The 9,847-nt window shown below is 54.9% G+C and overlaps 1 long non-coding RNA gene across 1 annotated transcript; it reads left to right on the top strand.

The window, feature by feature from the left end:
* The first annotated feature begins 459 nt into the window (after positions 1 to 459).
* Positions 460 to 5,770, top strand: LOC119093283 (uncharacterized). Its single transcript, XR_005093627.1, has 3 exons — positions 460 to 878; positions 5,041 to 5,207; positions 5,748 to 5,770. It is a non-coding gene; the product is annotated as an uncharacterized LOC119093283 (long non-coding RNA).
* The last annotated feature ends 4,077 nt before the right edge of the window (positions 5,771 to 9,847 follow it).

Raw genomic sequence — 9,847 nt, forward strand, 5'->3', positions numbered from 1 at the left:
CCCGCTTGAACTGTCAAAGTTTTAACACCGAACGAGGGCAAAAATTTGCAATCATTTTCTTGAACTATCACCAGTTGAAAAATCTCAATCACAAAACTGCTATTTCTTCTTGTTAAGTGACAAAAGATTACGGCAAAACTCGACTACAGCTGTTTTCTTCGTCATATCACTACTTAGCAGCACTTTAGCATTTCTTCATTTCTAGAACATCCCGTTCGGAGACATCCTTAAGACAGAAAATTGCTGGAAGCCTGGCCTGTGATTGGTTTTAGATTCTATAAAGAAGCACAATTGGTCAAGAAGAAGACGTATCTAGTCAATTTATTCCTTAATTATGGCCACTACGCTGATTAACATGCGATGATCCAATGCTGCATTCGCAGCCAGCTATCAGCGAAATAGTTGTTGATACATTGCGTCGTGATTTGCTGAAATGGTCTAACTGACAGCCAGATGAAGCGAACACAGGGATGGTTCTCCAGCTGGTCCTAAGCGCCGAACATGCGGTCATACAGCGAAGTTCCGTGTAGTAGTCATGAGTAAGGCTGTATTCAGCCGGGTTTGGTTTGGAAGTGGAGCGCTGCTGTTCGTCGGTCGTGGACTACGATGGGGTCGTACCGATAATTATGCAGAGATGACTCTAGGCTTGTGATGAGAAGTGTTGCATTTTTCACGCTTAGAGGTTTCATTTGAGGTCCTGTCAGCAGTCTTGAGCGCTGCGTAATATGGCCTCCCAGAACCTTGAGATTTTTAGACATGTCTTGTGGACGTCTGTTACTGGAGGATGGTTTTATGATCCACATCAAAATGTCATCATCAATACTATTCAGCTTTACTTCTGGATTTTACTTCTTTGTGCTCCATTTCTTATCACCATGGTAAGCAAAGATTTTGATGTTCTTGTTACCTACTGCAATTGTACTGCCTACCCAAAAAAGAAAAACACATCTTACTTCTGCCCTTTTGAGGCTGATTCTCAAATGTAAGTGCCTATGCTTAAAATATCATTGTGACTCAAACAACTGCACATTGTATGCACATAATGGACAACAGCAGCATTGCAAACTTGTCTCTAGTTTGTGGTACTAAGCTCTCAGCTGCCCATGGTTAATTTTTTCACGTGGTCAACAGGCCTGGGTAGTTGGCTTGGACAATATGCAGCATACCCTTTTTCTTTTTTGGTGTGGCAGGTTACATGTATGTTGATATTGATAGCCATGGAGAGAATTGGACTTGGAATATCATGCATGCTCAGTCACAACATCATATTCACATGCTGTATAAATGCTTTTAGTAAACCAGGTAAAATTCTGGGCATATGTGAGGAGCTTTGTGAAGTGCCAGGAAAGAAGTGTCAACATGCAAGGCATATGAATGCACTACATTCAAATGGTTCAGGCATCTAATGGTCATGGCTGTGCAGAAAAGTTCATGTAAGCATGCAGGATAAGTGTCAGGAAAGCAGTCAGCTAGCAGGATGCTATGATATCACAATGACAATTTGAAGCCAAATGTCCTAAGTCTAACCATAGCATAGCCAAACAGCTTAAAGCTGCATGTAATGTAACCTAGCTGCAATTATCATGGACCAAGAAAACTTATGCCATACCCAAGTGGTTCACATCTCTCTACTTTATTCCCATGTACCCATACTCTCTGTTGACATCAGAATCAGTCTGCAGATGGAAAAGGTTTGAGATATGCTTATTTAATAGCTGCATCTATTGGCATAGCCCTTGTCACAACCTTTCCAGTATTGCTTTTTGGCATAAAATTACAAAATTTTGGATTGTTCTTTTGCCACTGTGATTAGTAAAAAGCAATACAGGAATAACACTTGCCTTAACAATGTTGTTCTCTAATCAAAGCTCCCTATGCTCACTCACATTTGCCAGTAGCACTATCACCAAATGAATTGTATAGGTTTAGTGGTGCATCTATATTTTTTTCCAGGAAGGGGCAGCTCAGGGCTTGGGTTCTCTTTTCAGCAAGGGCCCCAGTTTATGGCTATGTCTGGTCTGGGGATTCATAGGACTATCTAGGGCTCCAGACCCTGGATGCCTTGAAGACCAGCATATTGTTCCTGTGTTTGTTATCTTTCCACATGGGATTTATATGCTTACACTACCATTTCACACTGTTACTATTGATCATTTTGCAGTTGATGATGGGAGTTAATGCCACTATTGTTTGGTCCCAGCTAACATGTCAAACTGAGACCAATGTGAGTCCATGATGGGTGGCCATATGGGGCCATCTTGGCCGCTGACCTTGATTTCATGTGGGCATGTCATGGCCAGCCAGCTGGATCCCACATGGACAACTGATGTGGGGCCTAACTGGGACCCACATGGGTATGACCAGCTGGGACCCACATGGCCAGTCCAGATAGAACCCATGTTACCACTCCAGATGGGCCTCAGTTCAGCACCACAGACCTGCTCTTGCACCCTAATACCAGGCAGACTGCTTCATATCATCAATGATAACCTGGGCCAAGTTCAGCCACCATATAGTTGTTTGGTATTGCCTCAGCAAGAGCACTGTCATACAAAGTGCACACTTCTCTGTTCTCATGTCCCATGTGATGATCACTTAACTATTAATGAATGGATTCTATGCACTGTTATTGCTGGTGTTGAGAGGGTGGTGTTTCCTGCCATTGTCACAGTCTCATCTGCCAAAACCACTTCTGTGGTACCTCCTTCGCTTTGTTGCGGGAGACACCCTGGTCCGCTAAGTTACACAGGCTGGCCTCTAGAAAATAATTTTCATCCCCTGGGATTGCTTCTCCACACTCTGGGTGTGATTTTGAATGTATGTACTCAGTTTTTAGTACTGAAGTAACTGATTTCACATTTAGTTGTGCTCTGGGTCTGATTATGATGAAACTATGTCAGATACCTTAAAGAGTTGAAAAATGTGCCAGACATGCACCCTGTAGATATAAATACCCAACATCACTGGATGTCATGACATGATTGAGAGCTATATCCTCTGTTGCAATTACTCTTAATGTTGCATGTGCTCATGAAAACAATTTGTCTTACCAGGATGTGGCAGAGATAAACTGTTGGCTGAAGTGATACTTGCATGCATTCTCTTAGAGCATTTGCATGGAAAATGCTACTTTGTTTTTTTTTACATAGAGCTTGCTTGCATGTTCATGCCTGCAAGGAAAGGCAGCTTGAGCTCTTTCTGTTAGCACAGGCTCATGTTATGGTTGATGCTGTCTTGGACAGGGCCCAACACTGAAAGCTAGTTATTGTTTGCCCTCATCACTTTATTTCTTTGAATGCAGTCTTCTGGCTAGTGTTGCTTTTTCAACTTTTGCCCAAAGTCTAACTTGTTCATATATTTACTGCCTTCTTGCAATGATATTTGCTGCTTCATTGCAGCCACATTTGCTGCTCAGTTGCAGTTACATTAACTGCTTTATTACACTGGGCTTCATATGACAGGTATTCAGGAGCATATGATTGGGGTGATGTTTTGGCCATGGAATTTTGAGTTCATGGATTCATCATTGATCTGTGCCAGTCCTGGTAGTCACTGGGAAGACACTGTGTCCTAAAGAGCTAAGCAGTGTTTTTTCCGCATAGCAGCCACTGATTATCCCAACTGCAATCTGTTGTTTATAGTGTGAGCAATGTCTTCTTAATATCAGCAACTTATTTCTCACCAAGTCTTAACATCCTTTTATTGCCTTGCTGGAATTTCACTTTTATGCTGTGGTGGGTTTTGAAACAGACCACCAGGAGCAGAAGCTCGTGTTGCTCCCGTTCCGAAGGTTCTCCGCGGATCTTCGTCGGACTGTGGCCGGCCTTTGTCGGAATGTGGCTGGCGACGGTGATTTTGCAGTTATCTCCAACGTACCAGATTACCAACGGCATCGGCGTAAAGCGATCTTGCCACATAAATACTCTTGGCTGCAGGCGAGGAGACGGGTGCCCATTCTCACCAAATTATTTGCGGATTGGTGACTTATGTTTTTTGAGGGTCGATTGTGTATTCAACTCATAATTGCCACCTAGCAAGGAGTGCCTCGGTGTAAAGGTAGTTGACTGTTGTACCAATACTAGTTTGTTTACAAAATGTATGACGCTGATGCTGTCCAGGCCGTGGGAAGGGTAGCTTGTGCATAGCCCGGTAACCCCACACATGCTGGACCGCGGACAGCAGACTCGCCACAGCGGACCACCGCCGGCTCCCCGTGGCGCCTTTTGACGACGCGCGTATTTGCCGGGATGGTTATGGTACCGCCCTTGCGCGCTTACCGCAGTCTAGTCTGGCGCGGTCCAAGTGCCGCTGACGGGGGCGCTGGGACACGACTTGAGCCCGTGCAGCGCCGGGTCCGGCCCATATCCTGGCGTCCCGGCCCCGGGCCGGCCTTATGGTCCTCGCGTCAGTAACCGGGTCTCCAGTCCCTGCCTGCGGGAGCTGGGCTCTCACATCGACGGTGCCTCTCCCGCGGGAAGGTCATGTTTTGTCCGCCGCGGAGGGATCTCCGCCTCCTCTGGTAGTTCTCAGCGCATGTCACGGTCCCCGCAGCATCTATCTACACCGTTTTGGCTTCCGTCTCGGTGCCATTGTCTGCCCGCATCACCCACTCACTTCATCGATTCAGATCGAATTTACGCTCAGGACTACCTTTCGCTCCCAGGAATCGTTACCAATTTGGTTGTTAGGTTGTGGCTGTGACTGTAACTGTGACTGTGACTGTGGAGTATGACTGTGCCTGTGCCGTGAGGGGCGGCCATGCAGGATCGAACCGAGTTTGACGTAGGGGCGGTTTGCCGTCTGAACATTTGGCTTTATGTTGTAGCGTATTTAGCCAATAATGCCTGTTGCGATCCCAGAGTTTTGCAAGATTCTCTAGATGTGTGTAATGCAGTGACTTTTAGGCAGGTACTGTCATAGTTCGCTGGTGTTTTCTGGGAAATCTGGCGTGAGTTTGCCTCATGCTGATAGCGGCGCCGAGTTTGTTTAAGAATATGTTCCGTACGATGACAGGTTTAACCTCCATGGTGTGTTTTTTAGTACTCATCGCGATCAACGACGATTTGGGCCATGTACTGCACGTCCACATTCATCGTCTTTGCCGCCATCAAATTCGTCAATTACCAACTGCACAAAATGTACGATACATCGGAGTATGTCGAAGAAAAATCTGAACCGGATGTTTCTTCAGAAAAGGGCGGAAACAGGTGAGATCGCGACCCTGGTGGTCCGTTGCTATCCGAGGCAGCGGGTTGCAGGCGGACCAGTCGCTGGGCGCCTGCAGTTCGGCGGTGCGCCTTTCTGTAAATAACAAACCCTGTCGTGATGACCTTGAGGCGGCCGGTGTGCCGATAAATCGTGTTGCATTGCACCCACCCCTCGCATACGTCATCATCGGAGAAGCGAGCGGCGGGAGTGGCCGCGCGGTATCGGCCTCCGCCGGTGATCGCTGCTGACGGGGCGGCTGCCTCCCCCACTCCCCTGCTCCGGTCTCGATCCGGCCCGGACGCGTCACGGGCCTGGCCCGTCTTACAAGCGTCGTCATTGATGTCTCATACACTGCTGAAGCGCGAACGTACGCGGCGTCCGACGGCGCGTACGGTCATGCACGCGCGGCGAGTCGTTGTCGGCAGGCCCGGCCAGGCGGCGGACTGTGTCCCGGCTCTGTCAGCGGGCCGTGTCGGTCCTGGCCGCGGGACGGCTGCGCGCCGCGCCGCCCGCTCACCGGGCGTCCGTCCGTGTTACAGCCGCGCGGCGGACAGCATCGAGCTGGCGGTGCTGGACGGCCGGCGGCCGGGCGCACCGCCGGCCGACACGCCGCCGGCCGGCTGCAGCTCGCGCAACTCGGCGCACGACCTGGCGCTGGCGCAGTGGCCGACGGGGCGGCGGCCGCCGCCGCCGGGCGTGCCCCAGTACAGCGCCGAGCGCATCGGTGAGGCCCGGGCACGGCGGCGGCCGGGCGGAGAGTACGCCCTCCGTGCCTAGCGGCTGTCGCTTCATGACTCGATACCGTGTGCGTGGAGCATTGGAGGGAAGCTTTCGATCGTGTCAGGGCACAAGCGTGCCACGATCACTGCAGCGACTCTTGTCTCGGCGTTGTCTCTCGGTGCCATTTAACCGATAACCAAATCTCATCGGTCGAGGCGAAGTCGTATCGGTTGGTGACTCACGCAGCTACGCCGACCCGCCCTACGAGTGGATGATCCTCCGATGTTGTCATTCTTTTACGCGGTATTTGGACGGTATGTTACGCTTATGGAACTGTTGTCTTTCAATATCTCGGTGGTGCCTTATTTTCGCGGTCTTGTTCTACGATCACGTGGTGTTACGATGTTGAACCATGACGGCATATTGCGGCATTAGGACTTACGGTCGCGTTGTGCGGTGCCACCAGACCTACAGGCGGACGTCCACCAGGTGGAGAGTGGCCTGGGACCCCTGCGGGACGTGCCCACTCGCCACCGTTCGCCCACCCGCCACCGGTCACCCACCCGTCACCGGTCACCCACCAGCGTCACAGGTATGCAGGGATAATGCTGGTCCCCCACCCGCCACCGGTCACCCACCAGCGTCACAGGTATACAGGAATGATGCTGGTCTCCCATCCGCCACCGGTCATCCGCCAGCGTCACAGGTATACAGGAGTGGCGCCGTCCCGCCCCCGTCCCCCCCCCCCTTCACGGGTCCTCCACCAGCGCCACAGGTGCGGCACTTCCTGCTGTGGCTCGCTAGCAGGCGGGTTCAAGACTGGGCTGTGGTCTTTCCGGTGACGGACAGAGACGCGGTGCTGGGCCTCCGTTTGCGTCTGATGCTGTTGGTTCTGGAGCAGGCGGAGGCACGCAGTGGCGTTCTCGTCAGTGGCGACCCGTTATTGTGAGTTGGCCCGTGTCTGCAGATCACCCGATTGACCTGATATCGGAGCTGCCGGAAGACAGGCTGGCGGAGGACGACACCAAGCTCTCCGTCTCTTCTATGCAGGTGGGTGAGGCGCAAAGGCAGCCGAGCGACCTCTCTGCTCTGCTGGCGCGTTGGCCGCCGCCCTGTCGCCTTTTCACTGTTCCGTGGGTTTCGTTGCGTTATTGGGCCCGCCTAAGCTCATCGCAGCACGTAACAGACGATCTCCGGTATCCTTAAGCGCACGACGTGCTGCTGAAAAGGAATGCATGAGTTGTGTTGCTGGGGTTGTCTGCCATTTGTCTCCTTGCGCTTGCACCGCAGGCATGCATGCCACCGTCCCTAATACGTCATGATCGGTGCCGCGTTGCATTCGTCAGACGCCACCTGTCTGCCCCCGTCGTCTTTCCGTACCTGGCCCCCGCCGCGCGGCCGTGACTGGCTTGGGCCCGGCTGTCCATGAGTGCCGCCCCTCCGCTGGCCCCTCCTGACCCCGTCCTCCCCGGCAGACCGGCCGTGAGGAGCTGCCGACCCGCCTCTCGCTCGCCATGGCGCCGGAGATGGACGACATTCGCGAGTCGGCCATTTTCGACCTGCCGGCGTTGCTGTCGGCCGTGCGCGAGCGAGGTGAGCGCCGGCCGGAGCCGCGGTGTCGGGTCCCGTCTGCTGACGCGGCCGACGCTGAGGTCGAATGTCCCGGCGTACAGCTCGCCGCGCCTGCAATCGCGTGTCGGGCAGGGCTCGCAGCGGCTGGTGGTGTGATGGGTACGTGTGAGCGGAGAAATGAAAGTCAGATTTGCATTGTGGTTTGAATGGTATGGTTGGCTTCAGTTAGATGTCGCATGTGAAATGTTTTTTATTACGTCACCACCCAGTATTCTTTACAAACGGTTACGATATGCAAACTGGATGCCGGCGCTCGTCAAGGCTTGCAAATGCATTTACACCGCTGTTGGCACAGGCCTGGATTTTTTCTTCAGAAATGGCGCATCGCGACAGAACGCGCGCCGGCCCTCGACGCCGGGGGCGGCACCTCTACGTCCCTCTGACCGTCGCGCCGTCTCCGATGTTGCAGTGCAGAACACGATGCCCTCCGGCTACTTCCGTCGGACGCTGAGCGTGTCGGACACGAGCACGGGCCGGCAGGCGGACTCGCGCGGCGTCGGCCGGTCTCTGGTGGAGCTGCGGCACGGCCGGCCGGCGCCGGGGCACTCCGCGCCGTCGCCGCCGCCGCCGCCGCCCCCTCCGCCACCGCCACCACCCCCTCCGCCGCCGCCACCGCCGCCACCGCCCCCGCCACCCCCGCCACCGCCGCCCGCTCACTGTCAGCCGCAGCAGGTGGGTGGAAGCGTCACGGCTGGCGCCTACCCCGGCCTGGAGGGGGGGGGGGGGGGGGGTCTTCATCGGGGACGCTCTCTCGTGAGGACTCTCCCGTCGTTCAGGCTGTCACAGTCGCCAATCGTGGCGAGTGGACTGGGGGGAGGGGAGGATTCTCTCAGACGCCTCCGTCGGGCGCAAAATGACTGCCGCTGTCGAGGCGCTTTGAAGTCCAAATAGCTAACTAGCTCAGTCGCCTCTGTGTAGCGAGAAGTGCAGCAGACGGAGGGCGTTGCTTGATGGGGACCGGGCTATCTCGCATCCATCTGCCGAACACAGCGGCTTGACGGCCGCCGGACAGCGGCTCCACCCGTCTGTGACCTCGCTGAGCTTCCCTCGCACCTAAGTGCCGTCGTCATGCGTGCGTGCGCGTGTGTGTGCCCGCAGTCGCGGCCGTCGGCGTCGTCGGAGGCGGTGGAGCAGAGCGCCAGCGACGACGAGGCGCGGAGCAGCGACTCCCCGCTGCTGGAGGACCAGTCCGCTGACGCCGCGCCCACCGCCGCGTACAGCGGCGCCGACGCCGGTGAGGGGTCACCGCCAGAGGTCACCGCCAGAGGGGGGGGGGGGGTAGCCCCCGCCCTGCCGAGGAGCCGGTTGGGACGTCACCGCCAGAGGCGCGCCGCTGGGTGGGCAGCTCCCGCCCTGCTGAGTGCCTGGTTGTGGCTGTTTGGGAACTGTTTTGGTTAGGGGAGTTGGCCGGGCTATTTGTGCTTTTTCAGGCCGTTGTGAGCGCTTTGCGGTCAGAGTTACAGGCGCTGTTACCCTTAAAAGTTATCACGTGAGCCGTCAGCCCCAACGGAGCGCCGATAATTGACTATCTTTTTTGTGGCAAATGATATCCGGTTCGAAGCCTTTGAAGTGCAAGAATCTCACAAATCAATATGCCCTACAAGTTTTTACTTCCCCAACCATGTCCGTGATGGCTATTCGGCCTGTGACGCTCCTGAGTTGGCGTATAGCCCGCGAACCTGTCAGAAATCACCCTAGGCGGGCTAGTGCCGGTGCACCGACCAACGCTCCGAAGAGATACCCAAGCTTCGTTTTCACTGCGATTTGTGTCAGAAGAACCACCGGAAATGTGGGGTGGACTTATTCCCAGAGAGATCCTCCGACCAGTGCCAGCTGATGGGGCAGCCTGAATCAAAGCTGCTGTCCTCCGGAGCATGGTCTGGCAGCTCAGTTCCCCACCCCCCTCCCCCCCGCCCTCCCCGTCCGCTGCGTGTGTGCAGCAGAGCTGAGCTGTCGTTCCGCGTCTGGCTGCCGTGTCCTGCGTGGCTCGGGCTCACACCCGCCTGCCGTCCGCCTCCTCGACACCCATCGTCCGGACCCCGCCGCCCCGACCGCCGCCGCCTTGACCTTGACCTCGACCCTTTACACCTGAGCCGCTATTCGGTCCCCTCCACCGTGACCGCCGCCTCGCCCTGACCGCCACCACCTGGGCCTGAAGTCCTCCCGCGGCCTCCATCCTGCCCTAAGCCGCCAAGCCAACTAGGCCGCCGCTGCCGCGTCAACGCGGCCCACCCACTGACGGCCGGTCGGCGCGCTCTTCGGCAGCGGGTGACCTGTGGTCGCGGCC

This window comes from Pollicipes pollicipes, unplaced genomic scaffold (assembly GCF_011947565.3).
Source record: "Pollicipes pollicipes isolate AB1234 unplaced genomic scaffold, Ppol_2.1 Scaffold_4002;HRSCAF=4701_pilon_pilon_pilon, whole genome shotgun sequence".
NCBI classification, from domain to species: domain Eukaryota; kingdom Metazoa; phylum Arthropoda; class Thecostraca; order Pollicipedomorpha; family Pollicipedidae; genus Pollicipes; species Pollicipes pollicipes.